General features: G+C 41.1%; 1 pseudogene; it reads left to right on the top strand.

Annotated features, from left to right (window-relative positions):
- LOC140229157 (uncharacterized) overlaps positions 1-941 on the top strand; it is a 150,718-nt pseudogene extending 149,777 nt beyond the window's left edge.
- Positions 942-19,506: the final 18,565 nt, after the last annotated feature.

Genomic DNA, 19,506 nt, shown 5'->3' with positions numbered 1-19,506 from the left:
AGTAAGAGAAAGAGAGCTGTGCAGTCACAAAGTGGTTGCTAACTAGTGAAATTTGTGTTGAGCTGTCATATCACTCATGTGCATTTAATCAAGCCTGCTCAAGACTCTTGTCTTTGGCCTATCTCAAGTATGGCTCTGGAAATGTTCTCAGCTGACCCAAGCCCTGACCTCATATGACCTTTGACCTCACAGAGACCAAACCCCCCTGGCTGGATTCCCTTGGGTCATGAGGGAAATGATTAACAACCCAGCTATCTGATTGTTAGGATCTGGTATCCCAAGTTGAACTTGCAAAACTGAGTAATGTGACTCTGAAATTAACTTCCATGACACCATTTCTACTCTGCTCAGTGTCAATATTGATCAGCATACATCACATCTGGTGACACATTGACTATTGCTTCTAGAGTGAAAATGCAATATAAAATGGAAGGAGCAGTGAAAGTGTAAGACCGCTTCTTTTGTATCCATCAAATTCACATTAGATTTATTTTCAATATTATATTTTGAAAGCAAATGATGGATATTTCATTGAAACGGACAGGTATGTGTGCCACCATGTTTTCATCATCCTGTTAGTTTCTGCGATTCTTTTCCAAAAGGTTGCATGTTGTACCATGTGAGAATATCTTTTTTTTTTCTTTTTTTTTTTCTTTTTTCTAGTTATCATAGCATCTCACATCAGAATATATGTGCATTCATTCCTTGCAAAAGGCTGCTAATGTATAACCTTGTTATCTCCTTTTTGTTTTGTCCTCTCCAGGTCCCCCTGGCCCCCCTGGTCCTCGAGGAGTTATGGGTCCCCCTGGAATTAATGGGAACCCGGGACGCAAAGGCAAGCGGGGTAGATCAGGTATTGCATTTGCCAAAGCAAGCAAAAAAGCTGCATTTTTATCTTTTTTTTTCCCTCTTTTTTTTTGTGCTTGTGTTCAATGTTTTAACAGCCATGTTTAATCCTCCAGGATGTGCCATAGTTCAGATGGAAGTGTTTCCCAGCATAACTTCTTATGTTTGCTGCCCTCACTTGTTTGAGGTAAGAGAGCTATGGTTAAACATTCGCAAAACTGCAGAAAGGCTCAAGATTTAATCAGCATATCTCAGCTCAGCTGAGCAAAACTGTGCCATATGTATGTCGCATGGCACCCCTATAGTTGCACTGTGCAGATTACAGCTCGTTAATCATAACTGATTACATCACAATTATGCCACAAGTTCTAAACTTCGTCATACCTTCTGTGTATGTTTATGTTCCCTGCATGAACAATATATCCATGGACTTCAAGCAAAGGTAGAATATAAAGTATCTTTAATACCACTGTTAAAATATCTGAGCTGCAATGCCACTGTGCATTAGTGCTTTAACTTGGCTCAGCAATGTATGCATTGTTTTGCAGTCAGACACAGAAGGATGTGATAGTTTGAGACATACCACCTTCTGGCTCTTACTTGATTGCTTTGTAGCTGCTTCTATGGAAAGCAAGAAAAGCTCGATGAAACAAAGCAGCACATGCTTATGTATTAAGCACATCCCAACACCAATTCAAACTGTAAAAGCAACATCATATTACCACCAGCTCAAGACTCCCTAATTGCTGATCACATAGACTAGATTTTTAGCACAAATTCAACTGTTTTTGGTATCAGAATAATGTTCGATTTCGATGGACTTTGTGAACATTTGGCATGAGAATGCTGACACAGAATGCACAAACAAACTGCATATTTAGCAGGGGGGAAAAAAAGGTAAAACGAGCAGTAAATTCATAAGAATCATGTCAACAATGTCATACAAATAAACTGCACTATTTCTTGGAAACTAGTCAAAGACTGAACCCTCAAAGCTGCACTTGATTTTATTCAAATTACAATGTTTGTATCTACTGATTTTGTCCATATGACATGATAGCCAGCAAGAGATGATGTATTGCAGAAAATTCCAAGATTTCAGATGAGGGCTGTGTATTTGACATATAACATCACTTTCAAACTTACAGTGCAAAGATGCAAAGCTTGACAACCAACTAGAAATCTCTGTGTACCAAATTGAAAAATGCTCACATCAGATTCACAAGAACAACAAACAAGAATAGATAATTAACACTTCAATAAAACATCATAAAATCCTAGGCATTTACTGGGTGTATGTGTGAAATGGTGTGTGTTTATAGCTTCCATTTTTAAACATGTGTCAGGCATTGACCTGTTACCCCACTCCGGCGGGGGTTGACGGAACATAGGTAAACTGAAAGAAGAGAAAATGACGTCCAGTCACAATGGATGCGGGAATGAATGTGTGTCTTTATTCTCAGTATAAATCATACTGAATTTCAATGATCATATTAATAGCAATCAAAATAATTATCAATCACTCCTTCTCATCAACGCAATGTGAATGACACATGCAAATATGCTGATATGAATACCTAATTCTTCATCAGTATAATTGATAATTTACCTTGCTCAATATGATGCTTGATTTATACCTCAACAATTCTCTAAAATCAAAGGTTAATTATAACACTTACTCATAACAATCAATCTTTTTGTTCCTTCGCAGTAAACATGATTAACTGTAAAATTCTCCTTTAATAAAGCAATCTAGCCTAACCTTAACCAGTCATTTAATATGTTAATGATTTAATCCAATAAATGCAACTACATATCCTTTAATTATTCTCTGCTTGTATCAATGAATTGAAATGCAAATGATTAAATAAACCTAAACCTGGAATGCATTCACTTCTTTGGCAAGTATTGTTTTAAAAGCAAGAAGGAAAACTAGTCATCTCAGTACATTGCAAACAAATCTAAACTTCTTTAGTTTTCCTTTGTTCCTCTAAAAGCCAGGTTTTCTCTCTCTTTCCTGCTCGTTTCTGTATTTTTCTCCTCTGATATTACACAACCGCTTCTGTAAAATCTTTTACAATATAAACTTTAACAACATTTGAGATGATCCCTGCTGTCAGGCAAAAGCGAAAGTATTTCGGGAATTTCACGACAGTCGCTCTGCGGACCAAACTTTGGGGACGATCCCTGAATGATTTCTTTTTAATTTCTTTATACCAAAGTGAGGAACTGGCAAAAAGTGAGGAGCTGAGGAGCTGAGAAAGTGAGAGAGGTACTGACCACAACTATAAACACACCGTCCAGAGAGATAGTGGTCAGCGCTCTGGCCGATAAGGCGTGGAGGTTGCTGTGAGTCATCCAAACTGTGTTCACACAGACCCTCCATCTCTATCTCTATTCTACATGTACACTCTAGATATGTACACTATTTTACTTCTCGCTGTTTCTATTTTGTACAATACGACAATGCTACAATACTGCTCTGTTAACATCATCCATAGTATCCATGTATTCACAATTTGTACACTCGTTCAGGCATTTGGGTTTTCCACTCAGAAATGAAATAAATATCAGTGACTTTGCAGTCATTCCCAAGATAGTCTAAGGTCAATGGACTCTGGTGCGGCGCACCACCTAGCAGAGTGTTTACACTGACTGCTCTGCTCATCCTTCTACACTGGATTGCGCAGCCTATGGCTTGTTCACACTCACACTAGCAGTACTTAATCCGAAACTAAATCAGCTTAAGTAGCAATTATACATTTTTCATAATGAAAGCGATTTAAATCACTACAGAAATATAATAATGACACAAACACTCAAATTCATATAACCACTACCACATCATAATCAAGCAATCATATCCGGTATTAACACTAATGAATAACTATTCAATAACTTCACTGAGAACACCATTTGTGATCTGAATTCCTCTCTTTCTGAAGGAGGAACCCTGCAATTTAACTACAACACACTAAATATCATGTAATTTACCCAAATTTACCAGTCAAAGGGAATGGTTTACAAAATAATTTAACAGGAATAAAAGTCAGATTTCTTACCTGAAAGAAGAGAAAATGACGTCCAGTCACAATGGATGCGGGAATGAATGTGTGGGGCTCAAAACCACATCCATCGGGATGGAGTCAGTTTTCTTAGAATTTGAAGAAACTGGGTGAGCTCCATTCTGATTTCAGGGGTGGGTGGAATAAACTTATGAGGGTAAATTTCTCTATGTATACCATTCTAGAGACTTCCAAAAAATTAGGGGGGTCTATTTTCCTGGGGCCTTTACACCTTCCCCTCCTAAAACAAATGTCGTCCCTGACATGTCTTTATATACAAGATCTGTTATTCCACTTGGTGCATGTTCTCAGTGATGTTCTATTTACAAAACCTTTTGATCACATACAGGGCTACAGTAATATTCTATTTACAAAACTTTCTGATCGTATGCAGGGCTACAAGCCCATATTTCCGCATTATCTTAACGACATTGATTCAAATTCACCAGTATCTTAACAATTGAAGTATTCTTACTCTTCAATGCCTCTAACCACTACACAGTGGGACATCTCCCAGGCATTGGGAATTCTTTCATATCCTTGTCAGCATTTTACACTTTGATACACTAACGAACATCTTAAGAACAACTACATGAGCCGGCAAACTGGTCCGTTCATGATTGCCATCCTACTGGGGCGCGCGCTTCCCCAGGGGATAGGACAGGTCTAAGCAAACCAACGTTGTTCAACACTCCCGGTGCTATCAATTCGTTAAGTGTCATTTTCCAATGAAATGAGGTCTTCACAACTGTCTATGTCTGTGGCAATAGCAACACAATATCATACTCTCACTGCGCAGTGTTCAATCTAACCTCGTTTCCACTATTATTATGTAAGGATCACTTTATTTCCCAATGTTCACCGTAAGCGGTTAGTGTGCAAATGGAGGGATCATACCAGGGGTTGCCATCAGCTGCTGATGTGGTACCTCCTGCCATGGTTGTTGCCGGTGCTGTCCACTCTCGTAGAAGCCTGGATGTAAAGGGTAGGGCTGGTTCTGCGGGGCATATGCATGATGTACGTTGGATATCATGCTGAGGGGAGGAAACCGTGCTGGAGGGTAGAGCCATGGTGGTGCAGTCACATTTGGCCATCCCATCATGGCTGGTTGCTGACGATATTGGGCTTGGATCTCATTGGCTTGGTTGGGCATACAGTATGGGTCTGGCGTGCCCAGACTGTGGTACCCAAACGTGTTTGGAGGATGCCTCTCTCGCCTGGGCCGTCTATCATCTGCTGGAGGGGTTACGTCATCAGGTCGTTGTTGGTCGTCAGCAGGAACATCTATAGCTGGTTGTTCTGCACCCAGTTCAGGCTGGGGTTCTGCATCTGCCAGACACTGCTGCTCATTTACCAGTTCAGGTTCCGGTGCGGTTCTTAGCCCAGCTTGATCGTTTGGTGCAATTCCATCACCTTCAGGGGGCGGATTGGGCACGTCCTCCTGTAGCAGAACATCAGGGTTAACTGGTGATCCATCATGGGTCTGGGCTGTTGGCGGATACCAGACTGGGTCCCTCTGAGCGTCTGCTGACCTGTACTGGTGGGCTGGGTAGTCTGCCTGGATGTACATTTCATCATCAGAGCTGTCATCATCGTCGCGGTCCAAGGTGCCCGTAGCCTCTGCCTGCCTTGGTTTGGGGGTTCTAGTTTTAGCTTGTCTGTGGCTTGCGTTTGTCCCATTGGTGGCCGGGATAACCTCGTCCCCAATAAATGTGCCACAGGGGAAGAGGAGATTGCGATGCAAGGTGCGGTTGCGACCATCTCCACTCTCTGGACGGACATCATACACTGGAAGGTCTCCTTTCTTCTTAACAACGATGAAGACCTGGTTCTCGAAGTATGGCCGGAGCTTATCCGGTCCCTTCTTGGGAGAGCAGTTCTTGATCAGCACCCGATCACCTGGGCTTAGGGTTGTACTGGGCACTCCTTTGCGGTCGTAGTACTTCTTTCCTCTTTCGGCCAGTTTCTTAGAGCTTTGCCGTGCCAGCTCATAGGCCTCTTCCATCCGTTCTTTCCATCGCTTCACGTACTCGCCGATGTCTTTAGTCTCGTGCTTGGGTCCTGGATGAGTACCAAGGGCCAAATCAATTGGTAGCCTGGGGGTTCTGCCGAAGAGGAGGAAGTGGGGTGAGTAACCTGTAGCTTCGTGTTTTGTATTGTTGTAGGCGTGAACCACCTTGTTTACATGGTTCTTCCAGTCATCTTTTTGGGTTTGGGTCAGAGTCCTGAGCATGGAGAGTAGTGTCCTATTGAACCTCTCCACTTGCCCATTCCCTTGTGGGTGGTATGGGGTGGTATGGGAGGGTGTGATGCCACTGAGTTGTTGAAGGCGAGCAAAGAGGTTATTTTCAAACTCGCGGCCCTGGTCATGGTGTAGCCTCTTCGGGTACCCGTACCGGAGAATGAAGTCGTTAAAGATCTTTTCTGCTGCTGTCCTTCCCGCCTTGTTGGTTGTTGGGTACACCTGAGCAAACCTGGTGAAATGGTCCATGACCACCAGGAGATACTCGTATCCACCCTTACAGCGCTCCAGATGGAGGAAGTCTATGCTGACCAGGTCGAAGGGTTCAGTTGAAGTGATGCTCTGCATTGGGGCTCTGGGGATCCGTGCAGGTTTCTTACTCGCACGACAGGAGCATTGCTCGGCAATGTAGGATTCTATGTAGCGCTCCATGCGGGGCCAGTAGAATCGCTCTCGTGCGAGATCTAGGGTTCGCTCAGCTGCCAAATGTCCCATCTTGTTGTGGAGCTCCTGGCAGACTAGTGGCCTCCATTTTGGTGGAACAACCAGTTGTGTCTTGGTTGGGGTCACGCGGCGCAAGATGCCGTCCTCTCCTACTGAGAGCTTTCTCCACTCATGCAGCAATGCCGTGGTCTCCTTTGTGTCGCCGTGTCTTTCATGTGGTTTAGGCCATGTTCCCCTGTTTTTGTAGTACAGGCACCTAGCAAGTGATGGATCTTCTTTCTGTGCCTGTAGGATGGTACTTGGACTGAGGGTTCCAAGGTCTCCTACCGCTGCATCCATCTCAGCTGCACTAACATCCACCGCCAGAGACTGGATCAAGGCGAAGTCCTCATCACAGGCCACCTGCACACCCTGGATGACAGCCTGGATCAAGTCTGGAGATGTTTTCTCTGAGAAAACCTGGTCAGCCTTATTGAGATCTAATGGCATCCTAGAAAGAGCATCTGCATCCCCATTCTTCTTTCCTGGGCGATACCGGATCTCAAAGTTGAAGTCTGCTAGTTCTCCTACCCAGCGGTGTCCCGTTGCGTTGAGCTTTGCAGTAGACAGGATATACGTCAATGGATTGTTATCCGTGTACACCACAAAGCTCTTGGCATACAGCAAGTAGTGTCGAAAGTGTTCGGTTATGGCCCATTTAAGGGCCAGAAACTCCAACTTTCCAGAGTGGAGGTAGTAGTTCCTCTCTGCTGGGGTTAGAGTCCTGGACCCGTAAGCAATCACTCGAAGGATGCCATCTTGTTCTTGGTAAAGCACGGCACCTAACCCCTCTTGAGACGCATCGGTGTGAAGGACGAACGGTGCATCAAAATCGGGGTAGGTCATGATTGGGGGGTTGAGAAGATCATCGATGAAGCTGTCGATTATCTTCTGGTGGGTGGTCGTCCAGCTGATTTTTGTGCTGGATGGAGCTTGGCCCTTCCTTTTCCCCCTTGGTACGGGCTTGGGCCCCTTCCTTTTCTGAGCTTGGTTTTGAGTGGATGGTAGGTTCTCCTGTTTCAGTAGAGCATACAGCGGTTTGGCTCTTTTAGCGTAGTCTTGGAGGTATCGTCGATAGTATCCCGTGAGTCCGAGAAGCTTCCGGAGGTCGCCCACAGTCTTTGGGGTCTGGTCTTTGAGGGATTTCAAGGCGTCAGTCTCAACCGGGTCAGCTCTGTAACCTTCAGCTGAAATGATCCGGCCAAGGAATTTCACTTCCTTCTGGAATAGACTGCACTTTGCCGGTTTCAGTTTGGCGCCATGTTGTCGAAGGCGTTGCAGGACAGTGCGTAGGTGTTGGATGTGCTCCTCGAAGGTTTTACTGTACACGATGATATCATCGAGGTAGACTTCACAGATGTTGTGGTTCAAACCTTCAAGCATGGTCTCCATGCACCTCTGGTAGGCTGCTGGGGCATTCTTTAAACCGAAGGGGATCCGTTTCCACTCATGCAACCCCCAAGGGGTTACAAAGGCTGTCAGGGGTTGGCTTTCCACAGACATGTACCCTTGGTGGTACGCCTTCCCCTGATCCAATGTGGTGAACCATCGGTTGCCTCCTAAGCTATCCAGCAAATCCTGCATTCTGGGGATAGGCTGACGGTCGGGGATGGTCTTCTTATTTAGCTCCCGGTAGTCTATGCAAAGGCGTAAGCTTCCATCCTTTTTCCTTACACAGACTACCGGGGAGGCATAAGGTGATTCGGACCGGGTGATCCAGCCTCTATCCAGAAGGTCTTGAAGGTATAACCTTACTTCCTGGTACAGTGGTCGGGGTATGGATTGGTATGTTCTTTGGACGGGGTCATTGTCTGTCAGGTGGATCTTCATTTGCAGCCCAGGGATAGAGCCCATGTCCTTTTCATCTTTGGAAAAACTTGCACTTTCTTGCTCAAGCAAGCTTTCCACTGCTGCCTTCTCCTGGTCAGATAGATGATCAAGGGAAAACTTCTCCTTTGTCTCCCCGGTGGAGGCTGTAACTTCTGACAGAGTGAAATCCTGTTTGGTGGCTAGGTTGTCAGGTGGTATAGTAGGTCCGGGCAACACTGATCGGACTTGTAGTAGTTGCCCTAGCGAGGTGTGTTTAGGGAGGGTAATAGGTTTGTCAGTGTTGTTATACACAGGGATGTTGATGCGGCTGGATTTTCCTTGGGAGACCTGAATGAGACAGTCGTCTATGTCGAGTCCCTCAGGCCAAGTGGGATTCACATCCGGCTCGAACAGTACAAGGGTGTCCTCCACGATTGGCCCAGTTCTGGCCCTTAGTGTCAGTACAATCCCTTGCTTCTTTGGAATCTTCATGCTGGACCGTCCAAGCCTCACATGACACATTTCGTCTGGGTGGTCTGCCCTAAGAGTTCCGACAAGCATCTCTGGTGACTGCATTCGGTTCGGAAATGATTTCTCAAGGACGCTGGTGATGTGAGCTACTCGCTGGTTGGGTACTGATGAAACAATCTCTCGGATTGCGTTGTAGCCTATTATGGGCTCAGTCACATTGTCCTTAGTTATTAGGAACGGCACCTTGATTTCATGTTCCTTCTGCTCATCAGCAGCAAGCGTCAGAAGTATGTCCACCCAGCCAGTGTATGGGATGACTGTGCCGTTGGCCGCTCTCAAGGTCAGTTCAGTCTGGGTCAGTTCATTGATCGGACGTAGTGGTGCATTAGGGAGGTGGTCTTGGAGAAAGTGTTCACTCAGGACAGACACCTGTGCGCCCGTGTCCCAGAGGGCTTGGGTTGGGTGGTCGTTGAGGGTACATTGGACCAGACACCTTTCGCCCACTAAGCTTACGAGCTTCTGGTGCTGCCTGGGTGAGAGATTGTCGGGGAGGGTTCGATGTTGCGACTTCGGGTCTGGTTTAGGCTTAAGTGGGGACGCTACTTGGTTGAGGGCTACTCCTGGTCCCCCCGGGGTGCCCTGTTCCCGTTTCCCTGGGTCTGGTTTGTTGGAGGCGTTGACCTACATCCTCGGGCAATGTGGTTGTCACCACCACACTTGAAACAGTGGCGGCACCTGTCTCCAACTCCCTCGCTACGGCATTTCATGCACCCCCTTGGTCTGGTGGTGGTTTGGCTTGGTGCATTATCCTTGGACCTGGTAGAATTCTCCACTTTGTTGTGCAGTGCGAGGACACAGGCCTTAAGGTCAGCCACCTGTGCAGCCAGGGCATTCACAGGATCCTGCCTGGCTTCTGTCGACTTCTTGTGTGGTTTTTCCAGCTCATCCTCAGCAATCGCCGTGAGACGAGCACTGGGTTTGGCATTGTACTTTTGTTTCCTTTTCATTTCCAAGGACGTTGCAGTGTCAACGTGCCCAAGGAGTGCCTCGTCCGTAATGTCAGAGTCAAGGTGGAGTTTTAGGTCCTGTCGAATGGTGTCGCTCTCTAGCCCAGTGATGATCGTATGCAGGAACATCTTTTTCACTAAGGCCTCGTCGTAATGCAATCCCTCAGTTGTCTCTGCTGACGCCCGGACAATCCGCTGCCTTAAGTCCAAGGCTCGCATGATGAAGCTCTGCGGGGTCTCTTGGCGTCCTTTCGTCAACTGGGAGAGCTCCTGATAAAGCTCTGTGGCATCCTTTTCCTGGTAGTGTGATTTTAATACTACCTTCAGCGTATCCAAAGTGAGGCTGGGGTAGTTTTCAAGGTAAGAGCGAAGCTTCAGGCCAGGGTTGATCGCCTTTAGGACGGCCTCCACCACCTCACTTTCAGAGTAGCCCTTCACCAGGGCAGCCTGCATCTGGTGGTGGAGACTAGAGAAGGTGAGGCGATCCTTCTGATTTGCATCACCGATCTGGCCCGCAATTCGTAGCTCTTTTCGGTAGATCGGTGGTGCATATGTAGTTGGGGCGGGGTCCACTCGATTCTCCTTACAGGTGGTTTCTGGTTTGGGGCTCTCTGGCGGTATCTGTGTGGCGGACGAAGGGAGGCTTGCAGGGGATGGTGGTGAAGCTTCCTTTTCCTTTTCCTTGAGGCCAGTGAGCAGTCCCTGAAGGACCACCATGCCTGCTGCATCATCACTCATTTCCTCGACGTGGTCCCTGATCAGCCGTAAAACTATACCACGGGTCTGTCCCTCAGTCGTGGCCAACGAAAGCTGACCTGCTAACTGCAGAAGGGCGGGTGCCTCCAGCTGATACAGCTCCTTGACGACCTCGAGTTGAACTTCTTCAAAACTTGCCATTTTCCTCAGCTCTGGGGCTTGACTCACTTTACACTTAACCTTGGAGTCCCTTCCCAACTGGTCAGTCGACTAATGACGAGTTTCGTATCCCGGTCCTTGCTGCTCAGCTTCTGGCTTCCACCCTCCTCAGTTTAACGTGACCATCGGGTCGTCTCCAGCGTGTCGGGGTTACTGGTTCGTGTCGCTAGACAGCATGAGTATTGCTGTCCTGGCAGGGTCGCCAAATTGTTACCCCACTCCGGCGGGGGTTGACGGAACATAGGTAAACTGAAAGAAGAGAAAATGACGTCCAGTCACAATGGATGCGGGAATGAATGTGTGTCTTTATTCTCAGTATAAATCATACTGAATTTCAATGATCATATTAATAGCAATCAAAATAATTATCAATCACTCCTTCTCATCAACGCAATGTGAATGACACATGCAAATATGCTGATATGAATACCTAATTCTTCATCAGTATAATTGATAATTTACCTTGCTCAATATGATGCTTGATTTATACCTCAACAATTCTCTAAAATCAAAGGTTAATTATAACACTTACTCATAACAATCAATCTTTTTGTTCCTTCGCAGTAAACATGATTAACTGTAAAATTCTCCTTTAATAAAGCAATCTAGCCTAACCTTAACCAGTCATTTAATATGTTAATGATTTAATCCAATAAATGCAACTACATATCCTTTAATTATTCTCTGCTTGTATCAATGAATTGAAATGCAAATGATTAAATAAACCTAAACCTGGAATGCATTCACTTCTTTGGCAAGTATTGTTTTAAAAGCAAGAAGGAAAACTAGTCATCTCAGTACATTGCAAACAAATCTAAACTTCTTTAGTTTTCCTTTGTTCCTCTAAAAGCCAGGTTTTCTCTCTCTTTCCTGCTCGTTTCTGTATTTTTCTCCTCTGATATTACACAACCGCTTCTGTAAAATCTTTTACAATATAAACTTTAACAACATTTGAGATGATCCCTGCCGTCAGGCAAAAGCGAAAGTATTTCGGGAATTTCACGACAGTCGCTCTGCGGACCAAACTTTGGGGACGATCCCTGAATGATTTCTTTTTAATTTCTTTATACCAAAGTGAGGAACTGGCAAAAAGTGAGGAGCTGAGGAGCTGAGAAAGTGAGAGAGGTACTGACCACAACTATAAACACACCGTCCAGAGAGATAGTGGTCAGCGCTCTGGCCGATAAGGCGTGGAGGTTGCTGTGAGTCATCCAAACTGTGTTCACACAGACCCTCCATCTCTATCTCTATTCTACATGTACACTCTAGATATGTACACTATTTTACTTCTCGCTGTTTCTATTTTGTACAATACGACAATGCTACAATACTGCTCTGTTAACATCATCCATAGTATCCATGTATTCACAATTTGTACACTCGTTCAGGCATTTGGGTTTTCCACTCAGAAATGAAATAAATATCAGTGACTTTGCAGTCATTCCCAAGATAGTCTAAGGTCAATGGACTCTGGTGCGGCGCACCACCTAGCAGAGTGTTTACACTGACTGCTCTGCTCATCCTTCTACACTGGATTGCGCAGCCTATGGCTTGTTCACACTCACACTAGCAGTACTTAATCCGAAACTAAATCAGCTTAAGTAGCAATTATACATTTTTCATAATGAAAGCGATTTAAATCACTACAGAAATATAATAATGACACAAACACTCAAATTCATATAACCACTACCACATCATAATCAAGCAATCATATCCGGTATTAACACTAATGAATAACTATTCAATAACTTCACTGAGAACACCATTTGTGATCTGAATTCCTCTCTTTCTGAAGGAGGAACCCTGCAATTTAACTACAACACACTAAATATCATGTAATTTACCCAAATTTACCAGTCAAAGGGAATGGTTTACAAAATAATTTAACAGGAATAAAAGTCAGATTTCTTACCTGAAAGAAGAGAAAATGACGTCCAGTCACAATGGATGCGGGAATGAATGTGTGGGGCTCAAAACCACATCCATCGGGATGGAGTCAGTTTTCTTAGAATTTGAAGAAACTGGGTGAGCTCCATTCTGATTTCAGGGGTGGGTGGAATAAACTTATGAGGGTAAATTTCTCTATGTATACCATTCTAGAGACTTCCAAAAAATTAGGGGGGTCTATTTTCCTGGGGCCTTTACAGACCTTGTAAAAATATGACAGATTTTTTTTTAAACCTTCCTAAAAAAATACAGTATTTTCACCTCTGTATGTGCCTTGTCAGAGCGAAATATTACTTTGGAAAAAAGAAAGTCAGATTTCAGATTTTTCATCAGTCATTTTCACAATATTCTGAATACATTTTTTGCCCTCGTTTTCCATATACACCCACCACTATTCCGTGCTCATTTGTAGCGAAAGAAAGAATAATTCTTTTTCTTTTTCTTTTCTTTTTTTGGGCTATATATATATACCACCACCTATGAAAAGGGGGTTATGTCTCCCTGAAGACAGAGTGAGTTTGGTTTGACAGGCGGGCTAGCTTTTAGCGCAAATCCGCAGCAAATCCCCTCGACTTGTCGGAGGGGAAGATTCTCAAACTGGTGGCCGGGGAAGGATGGTCCTCCAGATGCCGCCCTGTTTACGCTGGGCATTTTCGGAGTGCCTCCAAAGGTCAGAGATTGACTGCATCCCAACTTGGGGCTGCCCGATTCAGACAGCGAATAGTTTTTTGGAGAGATCTGAGAGTGAACGAAGAGCAAGGGAAAGAAGGATGAGAGTGAAGTGGAAGATGGAGATGGAAGGAAGGAAAGAAAGAAAGAAAGAGATACAGACTGTTGAAGTGCCAGATAGAATTGTGACGTGAAGTCGAGAATATGACAGTGAATGTGGATGCGAGTGTGACCCCAAAGTTTTCAGAATGGGATGCTGTTAGTGACTTTGGGAGAAATGGCATGCATTTACAAAGAAACGCGCATATTTATCGATTTTTTTTTTTTTTTTTTTTTTTATGGAATGAAGGATTTGTTTTAGGGTTCCTCTGAGAAAATTCAAAGGGCTTGGATTTAAAAAAAAAATACTCAGGGGATGCAGTGGATGAAAGTTTATCACTCTTGACAATTGGTACACGCCCCAATATTTAAAGCTATCCTCTTGGTATCACAAATCACAGTGACAAAGAGGAAGTGGGCAAAGTTACTTCATTTTGGAGGTCAAAGGTGCCACTCCCTCTACCTCCAGGAAGACATTACACCCCATCCTTGTTTATTCTCGGTGCCAATACCATCTAGAAAACATCAAAATTTATCATTTCTGCACCCCTACCTATCCACACATGCTACGGATTATTGGAATGGGCAGTGTTTCCTCTGTCTTGTGCCTTCATATGCTGTGGTTAAGTCATTTTTTCCAAACAGTCCGTAATTTATGGTCAAAATGGCATAGCTACCTGTAATGAAACATGACATTGTCATCATTCATTTTTGTATGCCACAATATTTCATGGAGGCATTTACTTTTTATAGGGAGGAAAACATCCCTTTGAAATTCTTTCTTTCTGGTTGCACAAATGGTGGGGAGGGCGGATTTTTAGAGTTTGTTGTTGTTGTTGTTGTTGTTGTTTTCTATCAAGTTACAAAGTATTCCATGTAAATATACAAAATACTGATGGTCTATTTCATGAATTTATCTGTCTTGAATTGATTTCATTAGAATCACACTTCATTGTGGGAATTTCCATACTAGCCCAACAAGCAATTGTCAGAAGAATATGTCACCCATTTCCATCATTTACAGTGTGTAATTCTCCACCCTCTGGTTGAATTACTTCAGTGACAATGCATATCCCACTACATTTCAAAAAAACCAGCAAGGGAAACCAGAAAGAAGCATGCCATGAGACAAAATTTTTCTTTTCTTTTTTAAATTGACTTTGAAGTTGCATGCAGTCAAACTAGGAAGACAATAAGATTACAGTTGGTCAGTTAAACATGTCTTATCAAACAGAAGATGCTCAAATTCAAAGCGTTTACATTATCTTTACAATTTGGACAGGAGGTAGTTCCGGTGTCAAATCATTGCATCTTTGCAAATACCACATTACAATCTTTACAGCAGAATCACTTTAAAGGCATTGTTTACCATTTTAAAAATGTTCGAGTTATCACATTTCATGCATATTATGTAGGTCAGTTGTATTACAAAACATCCTACCATAAGAACATTTTGCAATAAAGCCTTACCTATAAGGAGATATCTATATCTTTCTCAATGAACCATAACTGTAGATGATTATTCTAGAAACAATTTTGTTTTATAGCTGAATTGTTCGCATTTTGTATATCCAACAATACTTAACATTGATTATACTGATCAACATTTTTATATTAGTTGTTTGTATCCCTAACTCACATTTTAAAAGTATTTTGAAGCACTAGAGCTAGGTTTTTATTTCATCTGCAAATGGTAAATAATACCTTTAATTTGGTTTTGTATTCCTAGCTTAGATGTCTGCAATATTAACTGGGACATGTTGTAATTGGTTGCCTATAATGTAATATGATATATCTGTGTTTTCATCTTCTATCTAAGTAAAAACAAAATTGGTCAGATATCAGTTTAAATGATTTGATTGTGATATATGTAGTATTACAGCCAATGTTTATTTATAAAAGAGTTCTTTTCTTATGAGAATATTTTATGTTTTTACCAGTTTTATAGCTGAAATGATATAACTGCATTTAATATGTTTCTGTGACTGCAAGTGTACAAACCACTGTGGAAAGTCTGTGTGCAAGGATGCATTTTATTGCATTTGAATATTAGAAATTGCTATTGTATTAACCCATTGAGGACAGACTGATTTTGCTACAACACGCATTTCCCATAGACACCTTCCCTAGTATTCTTCCTTGGAACTCTTCCTCAACGGGTTAATCACAAAGACATATTGTTATAGCATGATTTCTTGAATTTGTAATTGTCTTAAAATGTATGCACAAGTAAACCTAATTTTTTAATGATGGTGTTGTCAAAATCACTTCTTTGTAGGATAGGCCAAATGTGAAATTTACCCACCAAACTGAATCAGTCAATTTTTGGTAATGATAATTTACTTGTTATTTGTTTTCATTCATCATCCTATTTCTTTTATGGACATTTTGTAAGTCAGATTATACTTACATTATCTTGCTTGATGTGTGTTTTGTCCCACCGTGAATTGCTATGTTTTGTTCTCCAAGAAATTGATTTCATAAGATGCTAATGATTGTGCATAGTTCCTATACTCTGCTTATATGGCACTAACAGTTCCTCGAATGATTCAAATTGGAAAGATTCTGCCACATCTGGAATCCTGTAATTTGGTCTTTTAATTTGTTAGTTCATATGTGAAATCATGTATGATGTCATCAGTAAATTACTGTAGCTTATTTTAGAACAAATGTCATTATCTTACAAAATTCATTCTTGTGTCATCACGTATTGATGGAAGGTAAATCTGAAATTAGATTACAACTTATGAATATAATTTTTCGTGACAAAATGCATTTGTTATTCTGATAGTGGCTGCGCCTGCAGAGGATACTTTGTGTGGATGGATTTTGATTTATAAACTTATCAACAATAAGATTTAATGAGGTGCTTTATTCATTGAAAATGAAATATTAATTGCTATCGTTACATAACTTTGCCTTGTAAATGAAACATATTACCCATTGAATAGCCTGATCACTGCTGATTAATGGCAGTAAAAGATCACACTCTACTGTTACATATTTTTGTTTCAGCTAATTTTCTTCTTTTTTTAAAAAGAATTGTAGACAATAGAATGCAACAAATGTGCTGTTGAAATGTCTTGCACTCCCCAGTATCCTATCCAGTCGAACCACTTGTGATATTGGATTTTTAAATCTTGTTTTTTACCCTTGCCTTGTGAATAAAGTACTAGTATAAATTGTGTATTGTAGCTCTTTATGGAATGCTATGATGTAGTTTGCACCTTTAAAATACAAAGTTTGCAGCTATATGAATACCTAGAACTGTGATTGCATTGCTTTTTTTTTCTTTGCATCTTGTAAGTCAAAAGCATATGAAACAATTTTATATGGCCCTGAATATGTGTAGTTGTAACACCTCTGTTGCTGCATATCAAACGTGCTTTGATATATTTGATATGATATATAAATTATGATATGGCTTTTCAAATTTTAATATGTAACATTTTCTTTGTACACTTATACTCATGCTCTGCTTATGTGAACTTAGATATTATCATAGTCTTTTTGTTTTATTTTTAAGACGGTATAGACAGTGTTATTTCAAGAATCCAACAGCAGTTAGTTTACTGAATGAAGTTTTATTTGAACAGTATTGGCTGAATCACCAGAATCCTTGGAATTGACCTGACATATTTTGTTGCTCAAGTTTGTGGTCAAAGAAATTCTATGATAATTTCATAGATAATATCCCATGATATTATTATCTGTGATATACCAGTAATTGTATAATTGTATGACATTGCAATTGCACATTATGTTAATCAGAATTATTATGCTTCCACCATGCACCAAAATATTGCCATATTGATCACAAATTTATGTGCTGCTGCACTGGCATTTTATCACATGCAACTGCAAATTATATGTATGCATATTTATTTATCTAACATGTAATTATCTAATTTGAATATGTTACATAGTTAGTAACCCTCATTTGTGAATTACCACAAATAATCCTGATTAGGTGAAGATACATTTGACCTAGAGTAACTAGTCATCCAAAACACAGTGCATTCTTGTACTGTATAATTATTTCGCCAGTTTTTTGTTTTTGCAAATTCTGCGAGTTGGGTGGTATTCACAAATGTAAAAACACATGAAAATGTTAACTCTGATCCCAACATGAATGTGAATACATTTCTCTGTTCAGTAATGCACTCCGCAACTGCAAATTTAACTACCTGCTAAATTGTTGGGTAGTACCGATTCACAAAAAGTTAGACTCGCTAAATATGTGGTGTATATAGTAATTGAAAATGCAACATCAGAAATTCAGGGCAACTTTTAGGTGATTTCAGCATTTCATCGATAAGAATTGTAATATTTTCTTCCTCATTAATCCAGTTTGTGGGATCATCTTGTATTTCTCTTGGACATTACGGTACTCTTTCCTGTGCAAAGGCAGAAATTTGTGGTAATTAAGATGTTTTGCAAAAGAGGGTTACTAGTTTTCTCCCAATACTTTGTAATGTTCGTTTGGTGTGATTAATCTCATCTTTTTAGAGTTCTCACTGTTATTTTTTCCTTTTCCCTTTTATGTCTTGCTGTGCTTGCTTCTGGAATCAGGATTCCCAGTAAGTATGGCACCATCCTCTCAATTAAGAGAGCCAAATTATAAAATGTGTAATTTCACATTGTTAAAAAAAGTATTTTATCCAAAGTTGGAATTTACAATTATGGCAAAGTGAAGATGGTGGTACTGTTGTCAATTGCCTTTTTGTTCACTGCAGTTAGTTAAATATAAGAATGAAGTAATTTTGGTTTTGTTTTGTAGAGAGATTGTAGTTGACATATTCTTCTTTTGTTTTTACTTTCCAAATATAAGATCAATCTGTATGAGTGGGTACATCAAGTGGGAAAGAAGGAACCTTTTTCCAGGCCACTAATTCCCTCTTTTTCACTTTGTATTCATAATATTACTGATCAGCCATTCAATCTGATTCTCAGAGAGTAAGAGCAAAAAGGAAATTTGCTGTAATCAGATATGTAGATGATATTTGAAGGTCCATTTGCAAAGCATTGGGGCATCTACTGCCAGACTGTGCAAGTGTTCACAAAGTGTTATCCTCAATCTTAATTCTTCTGGCACAGATAAGATAACTGAGTAAAATTATCTCTAGTTTTAAGGATAACCGAGTAAAATTCTCACTTGTGTCAAGTATAAACAAGTAAAATTCTCACTTGATTCAAGAATAACTGAGTGAAATTCCCACTTGTTTCAAGGATAATTGAGTGAAATTCTCACTTGTTTCTAAGAATAACTGAGTAAAATTCTCACTTGATCCAAGCATAACTTCGTAAAATTCTCACTTGTTTCAATGATTACTGAGTAATATTCTCACTTAATTCAAGGAAAACTGATTAAAATTCTACCTTGATTCATGGATAGCTGAATAAAATTCTCATTTGTTTCAAAGATAACTGAGTAAAATTCTCTCTTGTTTCAAGGATAACTGAGTAAAATTTTCACTTGTTTCAAGGATAACTGGAGTAAAATTCTCACTTGTTTCAAGCATAACTTAGTAGAATTCTCACCTGTTTCAAGCATAACTTAGAAGAATTCTCACTTGATTCAATGATTACTGAGTTAAATTCTCACTAGTTTCAAGGATAACTGAGCAAATTCTCACTTGTTTCAAGAATAACTGAGAAAAATTCTCACTTGATTCAAGTGAAATATGATCTTATCATACTTTTGTCACTGCTTCACTATGACAAAAGTTTCATAAAAATCAATGATTTCATTTTTTTTTTGGCGTGTGTATGTCATGTGTGCATTCTTTACAAGGGTATGCAAGACAAGAAAATGTTTCTTTAAGTGCACAAGAGTGTATATTGAGTTAACCCATGAACTATAGGATATCAGATGCGTCAGTACAAAGGTTATGGCAATTTCATGATGCGGTATAGAATGTGTTAAGCTATCAACCTGTGCTTCATTGAG

The sequence above is a fragment of the Diadema setosum genome, chromosome 5, assembly GCF_964275005.1.
Source record: "Diadema setosum chromosome 5, eeDiaSeto1, whole genome shotgun sequence".
NCBI lineage: Eukaryota > Metazoa > Echinodermata > Echinoidea > Diadematoida > Diadematidae > Diadema > Diadema setosum.
This window is presented reverse-complemented; position numbering and strand designations above follow the sequence as displayed.